This window comes from Peromyscus maniculatus, chromosome 18 (genome assembly GCF_049852395.1).
Source record: "Peromyscus maniculatus bairdii isolate BWxNUB_F1_BW_parent chromosome 18, HU_Pman_BW_mat_3.1, whole genome shotgun sequence".
Classification (NCBI taxonomy): Eukaryota; Metazoa; Chordata; class Mammalia; order Rodentia; family Cricetidae; genus Peromyscus; species Peromyscus maniculatus.
Window position 1 is genome coordinate 10941835 of NC_134869.1, and position 15026 is coordinate 10956860.

Sequence of the window (15026 nt, forward strand, 5' to 3'; positions counted from 1 at the left end):
GTGTTTTCATGGGTGTATCTAACTTCCATAGGTTGAATTTTTTCTTCAAGTGCTTTCTATAGGGCTGGATTTGTGGAGAGATATTGCTTAAATTTGGTTTTATCACGCAATATTTTGTTTACTCCGTCTTTGTTGATAGGGAGTTTTGCTGGGTATAGCAGCCTGGGTTGGCATCCATGGTCTCTTAATATCTGCATAATGTCTGTAAAAATATGGAATGCTTCACAGATATGCTTGTTTTCCTTGCACAGGGGCCATGCTAATCTACTCTGTATCATTCCAATTTTAGTAAACATGCTGCAGAAGCGAGCACTACATTAATTTTATTCTGGTTATGTGCATGCTTGTGTGTGTGTGTGTGTGTGTGTGTGTGTGTGTGTGTGTGTGTGTATGTGTGTGTGTTGGTTTGTGTAATGTGAGCCACAAAGGAAATGTGGAGAATAAAGACAATTTTATGGAGTCTACTTTTGTCCATCTTTATATGGTGTTCAAGATTAGGTCACAGCTTTGCACAATATAGACATTTCTAACAGAGCAGTCCCATTGATGCTCAAATAAGATTAGTTGATACACTAAATCAGTAAAATATTGTCTTTTTATGTTGTAAATAGGTTTTCATTGGAATATAGGAGAAATTGAATAATAAATCTTATTTGCAAATGAAAATGATATACTGCTGCCTTTGTTTTTGTTTTTGTTTGTATTGCAGGTGGAATGAGTTAGTTCATTATCAAGACTACACATCTGTTCATAACACTTTCTCAGAACAACAAATGAATGTCAGAGAATACTTTTTGTGAGAAGATATTAGAAAGGAAAGATCTCAAATGCTTATGGATAGGTAGAATCAACATAGTAAAAATGGCAATATTACCAAAAGTAATATAAAGATTCAATGCAATCCCCATCAAAATCCCAACACCATTCTTCACACACTTGGAAAGAACAATACTTAACTTTATATGTAAAAACAAAAAAACTAGAATAGCTAAAAGAATCCTGAATAATAAAGCAACCGCTGGAGGCATCATGATCCCTGATGTCAAGCTCTACTATAGAGCTACATTATTTAAAAAACAGCTTGGTACTGGCATAAAAACTGACATGTGGACCAATGGAATAGAACTGAAGACCCTGACCCTAATCCACACAGCTATGAACATATGATTTTCAACAAAGAAGCAAAAACCATACCATGGAAAAAAGAAATTATCTTCAACAAATGGTGCTGGTATAACTGGATGTCAACATGCAGAAGATTGCAAATAAATCCATATCTGTCACCATGCACAAAACTCAAGTCCAAACGGATCAAAGACCTTAACTCAAATCCAGTTACACTGAACTTGATAGAAGAGAAAGTAGGAAGTAGTCTGGAACAAACTGGCAGAGGAGACCACTTCCTAAATATAATACCAGTAGCACAGACACTGAGAGCAACAATTACTAAATGAGACCTCCTGAAACTGAGAAGGTTTTGTAGAGCAAAGGACATGGTCAATAAGACCAAACAACAGCCTACAGAATGGGAAAAGATCTTCACCAACCCCACATCTAATAAAGGGCTGATCTCCAAAATATATAAAGAACTCAAAAAGCTAGACTTCAAAATACAGAACAATCCAATTAAAAAAATAACCTACAGAGCTTAAAAGAATTCTCAACAAAAGAATCTCAAATGGCTAAAAGGCATTTAAGGAATTGCTCAACATACTTAGTCATCAGGGAAATGCAAATCAAAACAACTCTGAGATACCATCTTACACTGTCAAAATGGCTAAGATCAAAAACACTGAAGACAGCTTATGTTGGAGAGGATGTGGAGCAAGTGGAACATTCCCCCATTGTTGGTAGGAATGCAAACTTGTACAGCCACTCTGGAAATCAGTATGGTAGTTTCTCAGAAAATTGGGAATAAGTCTTCCTCAAGACCCAGTTATACCACTCTTGGGCATATACCCAAGGAATGCTCAATCTTACCACAGGGACACATGCTCAGCTATGTTCATATCAGTATTTTTCGTAATAGCAAGAACCTAAAAACAACCTAGATGCCCCTCAACTGAAGAATGGATAAAGAAAATATGGCATATATACGCAATGGAGTTCTACTCGGCAGTAAAAAACAATGATATGAAATTTGCAGGCAAATGGATGGAACTAGAAAATATCATCTTGAGTGAGGTAACCCATACTCAGAAAGACAAACATAGTATGTACTCACACATAAGTGGATACTAAATGTGAAGGAAGGGATGGCCAGACTCCCACCCACAACTCCAGAGACACTAGCTAACAGGGAAAGACCCTAGGAGGGACACATGGATGACCCTGTGAAGGAGAAGTGGATAAGATCTACATGAGTGGACTGGGTGTGGAGGGGTGGCAGAGGGTGAGGAGTGGGGGATAAGAACATAGGGAAATGGGAGGGTCAAGATGGAACAGAGACAGAGTGAGAGGGCAGGGAGGAAGATACCATGATAGATGAGGACATCATGGAAATAGGAAGAGGCAGGGTGCTTGGGAGGCTCTCAGGAATCCACAGGGTTGACCCTGCCTTGGTCTGCTGGCAGTGGTCCAGAGGGTACCTGGACCAGTCTACTCTGGTGACCAACCTAGCAAATAACCTAGCTGTCATCATAGACCCTTGGTCTAGTGACTGATGGAGGCAGATACAGAGATCCATGGCCAGGCACCAGGGTGAGCTCCAGGAATCCAATTGATGACAGAGAGGAGAGATACTGCAAGTGAGGCACATTGAGAAAATAATGGGAGGACATGCATAGATGACTGTCCACACTAGTTGAAGCCCACGAACTGTGTATTGATGGCTGTGGAGCCCCCATGGGACTGGACTAGGCCCTCTGGATATGGGAGATGGTTGTTTGGCTCGAATTGTTTGGGGGGCACCCAGGCAGGGGCATCGGGATCTGTCCCTGTGCATGGGCAGGCTTCTGGAATCCGGTGACTGTGGTGTGACACCTTGCACAGCCTTGGTGCAGTGATAAGGTGCTTGGACCTGCCTAGGTTCAGTGTGCTGGGCTCTACTGACTCCCCATGGGAGACCTTAATTTGGGGGATGTGGGGATGTGGCATGGCTTGGGAAAGAGGGATGGGGGATGGGAGGAGGAAGGAGGGGAGATCTGTGTATACTATGTGGAGTGAGTAGAAAATTTCTTAATAGAAGAATGAAAAAAAAAAAACCAGACATTTTAGGTCTGGTCAGTTTTGGTGACAAATTTTTTTTAAGTGCTTTGTAATGAAATTTTAATTAAAATGTTAAAAAAGAAATTCACTTCCTGGTTAAGAATTCAAATCATTCCATTTTTGTAGAACACTCTATAAGGAGAAATAAAAATAAAAAATAAGCTGCCCCTAGATCCCATCCCTGAGCACCAGCCACTCCAGAGAAGAACTGCCCAACTTGGTCCCAGGTTCTGGTCATTGGGCAGGATACCCCTCACTCCCACTGGGAAGGTTCCCCTTCTCCAAGAACACCGGCAGAACTTGCTATCTCCACGCCCTGCCCCTACATCCATTCATCCAAGACCCCAGCCACTTATTGAGACTTAAAGACCAGCCCCCAGCTCCCATCCTGCCCTGGACCTCCCATCTGGACAAGAGGTGAGTGCCTGGGCTCAGACCCAGAGAGGTCTGCCCCTAGATCCCATCCCTGGGCACCATTCATTCCGGGGAAGACCTACCCAACTTGGCCCCAGGTTCTTGTCATCAGGCAGCATCTCCTCCACTCCCACTGGGAAGGTCCCCCTTCTCCAAGAACCCTGGCAGACCCTGCAATCTCCACACCCTGTCCCCACACCCACCCTCCCGAGACCCCAGCCACTTCCTGAGACTTAGAGACCAACCTCCAGCTCCTATCCTGCCCCGGACCTCCCATCTGGACAAGAGCTCCCAACCTGCCCTATCTGGACAAGAGAGAGAGGCTTCCTGAATCTGTCAGCTCTGTCTGGACCAAGAGCACTGATAAGAACAAGAACCAATCCACAAGGAGATGGGCAGATGTCAAGGCAAAAGTACATACAACAAAATGAAGAGCATCACCAGAACCTAGTCAACCTCCAACAGCTAGACCTGAACATCACAAAATGGAAGAAACACAAGAAAGCAACCTTATGAGTAAAATCATGAAGACAGTAGAGGCTTATATTGAAGAAATCACAAATGAAATTGAGGAAAAGACAAACAAAAAATGGGAAGAACACTATAAAAAAAACCAGAGGAAAGGACAAATAAATCAGAATAAAACAATAAATCCCTGAGAGAAAATCATGAAAAAGCAATGAAACGGAAGAAGGAAACAGTTCAAGACCTGAAAAGGGAAACAGAAAAATGAGGAAGATACAAACAGAGGGAATGCCGGAAATAGAAAATCTGAGTAAACAAACAGGAACTTCAGATGCAAGTATTACCAACCGAATGGAAGAGAGGATCTCTGACATTGAAGATACAGTAGAAGAAATAGATTCATCAGTCAAAGAAAACACTAAAGCCAACAAAGTCATGACCCAAAATGTCCAAGAAATTTGGGACACCATGAAAAGACCAAGCCTATGAATAATAGGGGTAGAGGAAGGAGAAGAATACCAACTCAAAGGCACAGAAAATATATTCAACAAGATCATAGAAGAAAACTTTCCCAACTTAAAGAAGGAAATGGCTATGAAGATACAAGAAGCCTATAGAACACCAACACATTAGACCCCAAAAAAAAGTCCCCTCGCCACATAATAATTAAACAATTAAATGTACAGAATAAAGAAAGAATATTAAGAACAGCAAAGGCCAAAGAACAAGTGACTTATAAAGGCAAACCCATCAGAATAACACCCGATTTCTCAATGGAGACTTTGAAAGCCAGAAGGACCTGTACAGATATAATGCAGACACTAAGAGACCATGGATGCCAGCCTAGACTAATATACTCAGCAAAACTTTCAATCATCTTAGACAGAATGAACAAGACATTCCAAGACAAAGCCAGATTTAAACAATATTTATCCACAAACCCAGCCCCACAGAAAGTACTAAAAGGACAATTCCAACCTAAGGAAGTCAGATATACCCTCGAAAACACAGGCAATAGATAATGCCCCAAAGAAGAGAAGTACACACACACTACCACCAAAAATAACAGGAATGAACAAGCACTGGTCATTAATATTCCTTACTATCAATGGACATAATTCACCTCTAAAAAGACACAGGCTTACAGAATATGGACCCATATTTCTGCTGCATACAAGAAACACACCTCAAATTCAAAGATAGACACTACATAAGAATAAAAGGCTGGGAAAAGATTTTCCAATCAAATGGTCTTAAGAAGCAAGTGGGTGTAGCCATCCTAATATCCAGCAAAATAGACTTCAAAAAAAATTCATCAAAAGCGATCAAGAAGGGCATTACATACTCATCACAGGAAAGATCCACCAAGATGAAGTTTCAATTCTGAACATTTATGCCCCAAACACAAGGGCACCCACATATGTAAAAGAAACATTACTAAAGCTTAAACCACACATAAAACCCCACACATTAACAGTGGGAGACTTCAACACCCCATTTTCAAAACTGGACAGATCTCGCAAAATGAAAGTTAACAGAGAAATAAAGAACTTAACTGATGTTATGACTCAAATGGATTAATTGATATCTACAAAACATTCCATCCTAACAAAAAAGAATATATCTTCTTCTCAGCACCCCAGGGTACTTTCTCTAAAATCGACCACATACTTGGCCACAAAGCAGATCTCAAAAGATACAAAACAACTGGGAAAACCTCCTGTGTTCTATCAGACCACCATGGTTTAAAGTTAGATTTCAACAAAAACAAAAACTACAGAAAACCTACAATCTCATGGAAAGTGAATAATGCTCAACTGAATCACCAATGGGTTAAGGAAGAAATAAAGAAAGAAATGAAAGACTTCCTAGAGATCCATGAAAATGAATATACCACATACCCAAACTTATGGGACACTATAAAAGCAGTGCTAAGAGGGAAATTCATAGCACTAAATGCCCACATAAAAAAAGTTGGAGAAATCTCACACTAGTGACTTAACAGCACACCTGAAAGCTCTAGAACAAGAAGAAGCAAAGTCTCCCAGGAAGAATAGACGCCAGGAAATCATCTAATTGAGAGCTGAAATCAATTAAATAGAAACAAAGAGAACAATACAAAGAATCAATGAAACAAACAGTTGGTTCTTTGAGAAAATCAACAAAATAGTCAAGCCCTTATCCACACTAACCAAAAGACAGAGAGAGAGCATCCAAATTAACAAATTCAGAAGTGAAAAGGGGGACATAACAACAGACAATGAGGCAATCCAGAGAATCATCAGGTCATACTTCAAAAATCTCTACTTCACAAAACTGGAAAATCTAAAGGAAATGGACAATTTTCTGAATAGGTACCACATACCTAAGTTAAATCAAGACCAGATAAACTATTTAAATAGTCCAATAACCCCTAAAGAAATAGAAACAGTCATTAAAAGTCTCCCAACCAAAAAAAGGCCAGGACCAGATGATCTCAACACAGAATTCTACGAGATCTTCAAAGAAGAGTTAATACCAATAGTCTTTAAGTTGTTCCACACAATAGAAACAGAAGGATCATTTCCCAACTCCTTCTATGAGGCTACAATAACCCTGATTCCTAAACCAAACAAGGATACAACAAAGAAAGAGAACTACAGACCGATCTCCCAAATGAACATTGATGCAAAAATACTCAATAAAATCCTGGCAAACAGACTCCAAGAACACATCAAAACAATTATCCACCATGATCAAGTAGAAATGCAAGGGTGGTTCAACATTCAAAAGTCCATCAATGTAATACATCATATAAACAAACTCGCCGGGCGGTGGTGGCGCACGCCTTTAATCCCAGCACTCGGGAGGCAGAGGCAGGCGGATCTCTGTGAGTTCGAGGCCAGCCTGGGCTACCAAGCGAGTCCCAGGAAAGGCGCAAAGCTACACAGAGAAACCCTGTCTCGAAACCCCCCCCCCCAAAAAAAAAGAATAGTAACAATAGTTATCTGAAAGCCTGAGATTCTGGTAAGTTGAGGCTGGGCACCTCAGCAGACAGAGTAGTCCCACAGTGGCTGTCTCACATCGGAGAGACCCACAACCCAGTGGTTGCTCAGAGCATGAATCTGGCTAACTGAGCAATCTCAATGTGGTACTAGAACTTTAGAAGTTTCCTGGAGAGGTGATAGTCTCTAGTCAGTGGACAGATACTGCAAAGATGTTTCTGGTATCAGCAGAGCAATACTCTGCTGCAGCAGCAGGTTAAATCAATTCATCAGCAAGAGGAACAGTCAGGCAGGCACAAGGTTAACAGCCTGCATCCTACTCTGCTCTTTTTAATCTAGGCTGCTAACAGAAGGTTTCACCCACACTTATGGCGTGGGTTCTTTCCACATAAATTAAGGCAATCAGGACAAGTTTTTAGTTCAGTTCCCTACTGAGGCAATTCTAATTTGTGGCAAATTGACATTAAAACCAATCTTCACATTCCACCATTGCTCACTGGCCACCCTAAAATCCATATGCTTATGCAGACATAACATACACACATCACAGCAAGGAAACAACAAAAGGAAGAAAATAGAATATATTCAGAATCTGACATTCAAATTAAATTGTAAATACAATATAATCTTTTGTCCCTCAAGCCTCATATTTAGTTCACAGTATAATACAATCCTCTTTTAAATGTCCTATATTTCAATATCCTAAAAATCCAAATCCAAATCCTTTAAAAGTCTCATATAAAGTATCGGGAACTATGGAGGTCCAGCCCCTTGATAGTCCCCTCCCAGGGTTTGGGAAGAATCTACAACCAACTGATAATTAATCTTTGATGAAAAGAAATGAATGTATGTACATGAAACTCCTTAGTCCATACACTTTATTATTCTGTGTCAGTTCTCTCTCTACACAGCTTATACTCTGCTCTCATTTTAGCTCCTTTCGTGCCTGATTTCTCTCTACATTTATTTGCTGTCCCCTCTAGGTTCTATCTTAATTCCTTCATCTTAGTTCTGCCCCTTCTAGGTTCTCATCCATCTGGTTCTTTCCCATACCATCTCCGCTCCCATCTCCTCTTCTCTCATCTGTTTTTCCTCATCTTGTTCTTTCCCATCTGGCTCTTCCATCTCGTTCCTCTAGTACTCTCTTCTAGCCCTTCAATCTAGTTCTTCCCCATCTCAGTTTGTTCCTCTCAAGCTCTTACCCATCTAGTTCTTCCATTCTCTTTTCTCTTCTCCATCCCCCTGTGCCCTGGAAGTCCCAGTAAATATACACTTACAAGCAGTAATCCCTTGGCAGAGCAAAGCCAGGCTTCCAGGGTCAAAGGGAGGGGTGATAAGAATCACATAGAGAGGCAGTAATACTTAATTATCATTTGCAGCCCAAAAGGGAAGTGACTAATGGGGAAATGAATTAACTAAAGGCTAAATTCAGGTAATATCTAAGAAGAGAAATTTTATGTGCTCCACTATAGCCTTAAATGTGATTGGTGGAAAATGTTAAGACTCTATAAGTTGCTAGGTCAATGGGAGAAAATAAAACTGTCTTCTTTTTTCCTGTGGTTCTTATCTATTCAAGTTACCTGCCGTGTTTTTCTGGAGGGTAAGGGAAAGTGTGCTCGGTCACTAGGCAACCTGTGTACAGCCAGATGCCTCTGGTGATAGTAAAAGGGAGAGAGGTAAGATATGGGAAAGGAGGTAGTTAAGCTTAATTGGCACATCCACCAGGTTTTCTCAAACAGGTAGTCTGGACACTTAAGTCTGTTCTTAGAGAATACAGAGGTATCTCTGATAAGCTACTTTCCTCCATCTGGGGATGGACCTGGCCAGATGCTGCCAATTATGATAATTACAGGGAGGCTTGAGCTAGGGTTCTGGCTGTGCATAGCTGTCAGCACAGAAGGTTATCTAAATATTCCTTTAGTAGAGGGGAAATGGTGCCCACAAATGATAGAAAATCTACAATAGCACACAAGAAACTCATAGCAGAAAACAACTGATAATCAAAAGCCAAATATCACCAAGGCTCCCTGAGCCTAAGCTTGACCTCTGGAAGGCCCTTGGCTTCTTGCAGGTGTTAACTTTGTCATAATCAGGTGAAATCCTACTTTGTATATTTTTGTGGCTTGCAGCAATAAAGAAACAGTGTACATACATCCAGAACATTATGTTAATAGTGTCTATTAATTCCAATCCTGAAAAAATAAATGCCATTACAAATAGGCAATCAAACCAAGCTAAAAAGACATCCAGCAGAAAAAACTCAAAACCTGGTGTTTTAATGAATTTGGAATGTAATATTATGAACTCAGAAATAGACTGGCTAGTAAATTTCTTTGGAGAATAATTGTTTTAGTGTCTCATAACTTATCTTTGATAATATGGATTCATAACATTTGACTGATAATAGTATCTCATTCAATATTGGATTAAATTATAAATAAAAATACGAAAACAATACAGTCTCTTTAATGTATGCATACTTATTTTATTAACAAATAGAAAAAGACCATTTATGTTGAATATAATAATTTTATATTTTTAAAAGCTGAAGAGCACTCACTCTAAGGCCAGTCTCAGATTCATGATCCTCCTGCCTCAGCTTCCCAAGTTGCTAGGTTTAGAAACATGCACCACTATTCCCCGATAAAATGTATTTCTCAAACTGGGAGGTGAGATCTATGTATTTGCTTGTATAAGGCATATGAAATTGGAGTTTATATAGCTACTGCCAGGTTGCTCTCTCTAGAAGCATCTGCAGAGCTCAAAATGTAACATAGGTCTATTTTCCAGTTTCCTGTCTCAAACCTTGCACTTGTGTCTTTCACACGGTCTTACTGATATTGAGTGGAAGTTGGCAAGAACAAAGCTCTGGATGAGATACTTTGATGAAGGTGGAACTTTCTGCCTCCTTTCAACATTATCCCCAGACCCAAAATATTTCTCTATCTTGCCTACTGATTCAACAACTCTTGCATTCCCCACAGTGACCCTGATGGAAGACAGAGGAGGCACAGCTGGAGAAGCCTCACAGTGACACTAAAACAAAATCTGTTTCCCTGGACACAAACTGTTTTCCTCCTTTTCCTTCTGCATGACAGCTCTTATCATAAAGATCATGAAATCACTCAAACGTATGCTTTTGTCATTTCTCAGCCATTTGCCACTAAGTCATTTGACATGCCGAATATTTACCAAATCACTTGGAGAGGTGAATGATAAGAGCACAGTCCCACTGATGCAAGCTCCCTGTCCATGCTGAGTCACAGGAACGCCAAGCTGATGACCTGATACAATGTCAACATTGTTAGATACCACTTCCTCACTGGGACTAAACACAGCCAGTTCTGCGGAATAGAAGTCAACTCTAATCTGGCTGTCTGTGGAATTGACTTGACTAGGGTCTCTGTCACATACAAGCAGCTGTGTGATTTTGAGAAAGTGACTCTCTGGTTGTCATTTTAATTTTCTCCTCTTTGCAATAAAGCAGCGCTATCTGGTGGCCTCCAAGATGGCTAAATGGGTTTTCTGCTCCAGGTAAGAGGATGTGAGGCTAGGTCAGATGAGGCAAGGTGAGACAGAACAAGAACTATGGGATGGTAGGTGTGCAGCTCTGGCCACAAGGCCTCCCTCTGTAACTTATGAGCAGACCATGGAGGCCTGAGCACCCACTTGTCCTGTGCTGAGCTGGAAGCCTGCGATGTGCAGACCCCCAGTGTTGAGAGGCTCCACAACCTTTGTCCCCCTTGAGACACTGCAGACCATTCCCACCAAAGCCACATCCCACCAGAAAAGGCCAGCCTCCAAATAGAGCCACATGCAACACATCCAATCATAAATGGCATGTGAGGCTTAAGCCCGCCCCTGAAGCACTCTGGCCCAATGAGCATCCGGACAGAGACTCTAAACCTCCCCCATTCCACCTTGTTCTTCCGGCCTGGTACATTGAGCATGCTCAGACTTGACTGCTGAGGAGCTGCTGAACCGTTGTGGAGGAGGTCTGTGGAGTTCATTCTGGTCCCAGGCCAGGGTGGTCAGGCTCAGGGTCTCTGAGGGGTGGACCACACGGGTGGGAGACCGCCATCTCCTCAGAGTCTGGACTTCCTCACAGCCCCGGTTCTGGTGAGGCTGAGGTGAAGGCAAAGGCCTTTTTGGCAGCAGTCTCCTCTTAGGCCAGGTCTAGTGAGGGCTGGGGCAGTCTTCTCCTCACAACCCAGTTCTCCTGAGGCCGAGATGCCTGCTGTGAAGATCCAGGATTGCAGGATGCAGTTCTGAAAGAATGATTATAGGCTTTCCTCCAAATTGTTATAGGCTTAACGTTTTCTCTATTTCTTTACTTCATCTTAGTGGCTGTGGGATCTGCAATATCCCTTTTCTCATTCCCTATGTGAGTAACTTTAGTATTCTTTCATTTTTCTTCGCTAGTGTGCCTAGAGATTTACCAGTGTTATATAGATAGGTGTCTTTCTCTTACTTCTTGTTATATTTATTTTCAATTTATTGAATTTTAAAAATTGATTAGGGGCTTTTTACTCACTTTCTTTTTAGTATTTATATAAAATTTATGTCACAGATTACAAATTACTTAAGTCAGGTGTTAAGTATTTCATACCTATAATCCAAGTCCTTGGGAAACAGGATTCCATTAGTTTGAGAACAGACTGGGCTCCACACAGAGCTCCACACTGGACTATGCTACAGAATGAGATCTTATTGTAGAACATACACGCAAAATCCAAATGTATTCACATTCATATAAAATCATTTAATGTTTTAGTTTTTTTCTAATCATGGTTTAGCTTTATTCCATAAATTTTGTTATCTTTTATTTCCACTTCAATACTTTTACTCTTACTATGACTTTCTCTTTTAATCCATTGATTATTTTAAGAATGAAATGTTTAATTTTCACTTATTGGGGATTATAAGATACTATTCTCCTATTAACTTATATTTTAATTTCCCTGTAGTCACATTGTACACATCACTTTATATCGGGTCTTTTATGTTTATTTAAACCTGTTTAGTATCTTGTAACACGGAGTGTGCTGAAAAGTGACTTGTGTGTTCTGGAAACGTTGTCTTAAGCTTTCGTTTGAGGAGGTGTTCTGTAAATGTCTGTTAGGTGAAATTGATTGACAGCAGTGTTCATGTTCTCCTTGTCTGCTTCTTTCTTATTTTCTCTTTTTATAGTACAAGAACTTAATTATAATTTTAATTTTTTCTTATTACCCAATCTTATCCTGTGGATATATCAAGAATAAAATGGAATTTTCTGTTCTAAATGCATCATCTTTAACCCTTTTTAGATAGGAACTTTTGTTCCTATGTCAAAATTGCACTGAATTACTCCATATGTTCATATTTTTTAAAAGTCAAAAACCTTATTCATTTGAATTCTTATTGTTTAGTTCATGTTAACAAATGGTAGAAAGTGAAATTTGATTTTTTTTAACCTATGCATTTTTCTCTTTTTATTGATTCTTTGGGAATTTCATACCATGTACCCCAATCCCACCCATCTCCCAGTCCCTCCATATCTGCCCCTCACTCTTTTAGAGTCCCCCCACAAAGGAAAGAAAAGGGGAATATAAATGAGACAAAATAAATAATAATTAAAAAGAAGAAAAAGTAAAGCACTTCACTCCCCCGACCCCCATCTTTCTCACCTCTCCATCATCTCCCCATCATCTTAGTGGCATTAGGAGCTGCTGTATCTCATGCAGGTCTAGTATTGATGGTGTACTGAAGCCAGGGGCCTTGAACCTGACCAACATCTCATTACACCACGAACATTTGCAAGTGAAGCTGTTGAAATTTCCCTCCTTTTTCTGTGGACTCCCATCTCCAACTTTAATTGTGGATTTGTCAGTTTCCATCCACTTTCTCATCCAGGTTGGGGGATTCGTAGTTAAATTCTTTTTAAGTAGAGTGTTCTGTCTGCCTGGAAAATTGATCCCTTTTCACCACACACATGTATATTATAATATTTGTGTTATTCATAATAGATACTTTCCCTAGTAAAATTTATTGTTCAGCAGTTTACTTTGGTAGTAACATGGGTACTAGGACATTTTAAAGAACTCTGCCTTTTCCTGCCTCCTTACTCTGACACTCTGCCCATACATTTGTTTTCTATTCATCATAGAGTGAAATCCTTTGTGTATGTTTATCTAGTCTGGCAATTTCTCCCATCTAGACTTGTATGTTTAATGCAATTACATGGTTAGTTTGAGTCTTCTATCTTGATAGTTTTAACTTCATGGGTTCTGTCCAAAATGTCTTTCTGTGTCTGCTTTTGGGCTTTTATTTTATTTATCCCCTCACCTAGTTTGTTATTCAGACGTCTTTTTAAAAAAATTAATAGCTGTTTTTCAGGCACTGAAGGCCCATGGGCTACTAAACTCAGAGCTCTTTCCTTGGTGACTTATGTCAGAAGCTGCCAGACCTTTGGAGCTCGTCTATCGAGTGTTGTGTCAGCCAGATCAAATAGTAGTTTATAGTTTACAGATTATTCATGCCAAAATTTCTGTCTTTTGTTATGGTGGACTTCAAAGCTTTTGTAATCCTCCTTAATTAAATATACATGATGTATGACAATATGGTGATGGAATTTAAGCACACTGTAACTTTCAGTGACTAGAACTAATGAAATGCCAAGAAAGCCCTTTTAATATTTAAATTTTTTTAACCCTTTTCAATCCTCTGCATCTTCACTTGAAAGGCGGCAGGGCTATACATTACTTTTTTTTTTTTGAAACAGTGTTTCTTTTTGTAGCTTTGAGCCTTCCCTGGATCTCGCTCTGTAGACCAGACTGGCCTCGAACTCACAGAGACCCGCCTGCCTCTGCCTCCCAAGTGCTGGGATTAAAGGCGTGCGCCGCCGCCGCCGCCGCCGCCGCCGCCGCCGCCGCCGCCGCCGCCGCCGCCGCCGCCGCCGCCGCCGCCCGGCAAATTCTTTTTTTATTTTTTTGAGACAGGGTTTCTCTGTGTGGTCCTGGCTGTCCTAAAACTAAGTTTGTAGACCAGGCTGGCCTTGAACTCACAGAGATTCGCCTGGCTCTGCCTCCCGAGTGCTGGGACTAAAAGCGTGCGCCACCACTGCCAAGCTATAATGTTTAATTTTTATGCAAATTTATTTGCATCAACTTTATACAACTCAGATTTCTTACGTGGTCCAATAATTTTATATACTGGTGTAAATCTTTTAGGATTCTGGGTTCCAGAATGACCTTATAGTACTTATAATTTATTAATTACACTCCTTTATTCTTACAACTGAGAGTGTGAGAATGAACTGACATCATGTACAGCATCCATGCAACCCTCTCTGCCTCTCTGGTTCCAGAAAACTCAATAGGGAAATTTGGAGAGAATACTTTTAAAATTCCACATATGTATTTATAGGGGGAGGTATGTGCACAGGAGAGCAGTTCCCACAGAGATAAGGAGAGGCTCCAGATTTCCTGGAACTAGAGATATTGGTGTTTGATTATGAATTACTGCGATGGGTGATGGAAACTGAACTCAGGTTCTTTGAAAGAGTACAGTGTGTGTTTTTCTGTGAGGCCAACTCGAGCCCCATCATTCAAACATTTTAAGAGAAGTTTAGAAGATAGTAAAATTGTAGTCATTTTGTTTAGTTTTATTAAAATCTATAAGCCCTTATGCATATAAGTAATTCTTTTTTGTTTTGTTACTTCTTTTTTTTTTTTTTTTCTTTTTTTTTTTTTTTCGGTTTTTCGAGACAGGGTTTCTCTGTGTAGCTTTGCGCCTTTCCTGGAGCTCACTTGGTAGCCCGGGCTGGCCTCGAACTCACAGAGATCCGCCTGGCTCTGCCTCCCGAGTGCTGGGATTAAAGGCGTGCGCCACCAACGCCCGGCTTGTTTTGTTACTTCTAAAATTAATCTTGTTATTCTGTACATATTAATTATACAAAGTCACTAATTTGCTCACATA

The 15026-nt window shown here is 40.4% G+C and overlaps 1 protein-coding gene and 1 non-coding gene across 6 annotated transcripts in view; one reads left to right on the forward strand and one right to left on the reverse strand.

Annotated features, from left to right (window-relative positions):
• Positions 1-206: 206 nt before the first annotated feature.
• LOC143269447 (U6 spliceosomal RNA) lies at positions 207-313 on the reverse strand. The gene has a single exon (XR_013045870.1). It is a non-coding gene; the product is annotated as a U6 spliceosomal RNA (small nuclear RNA).
• A 10722-nt stretch (positions 314-11035) lies between these two features.
• The window catches only part of LOC143269404 (disks large homolog 5-like), a 99130-nt gene continuing 95139 nt past the window's right edge, over positions 11036-15026 (forward strand). For 2 of the 5 annotated variants that reach the window (XM_076554519.1, XM_076554518.1), the window contains exon 1: positions 11048-11065. The gene's annotated coding sequence lies outside the window, so the exon portion shown is untranslated. Of the gene's footprint in view, positions 11066-11095; positions 11190-15026 lie in introns of those variants that run through there. The other 3 variants (XM_076554522.1, XM_076554528.1, XM_076554517.1) reach the window with 3 other exon arrangements.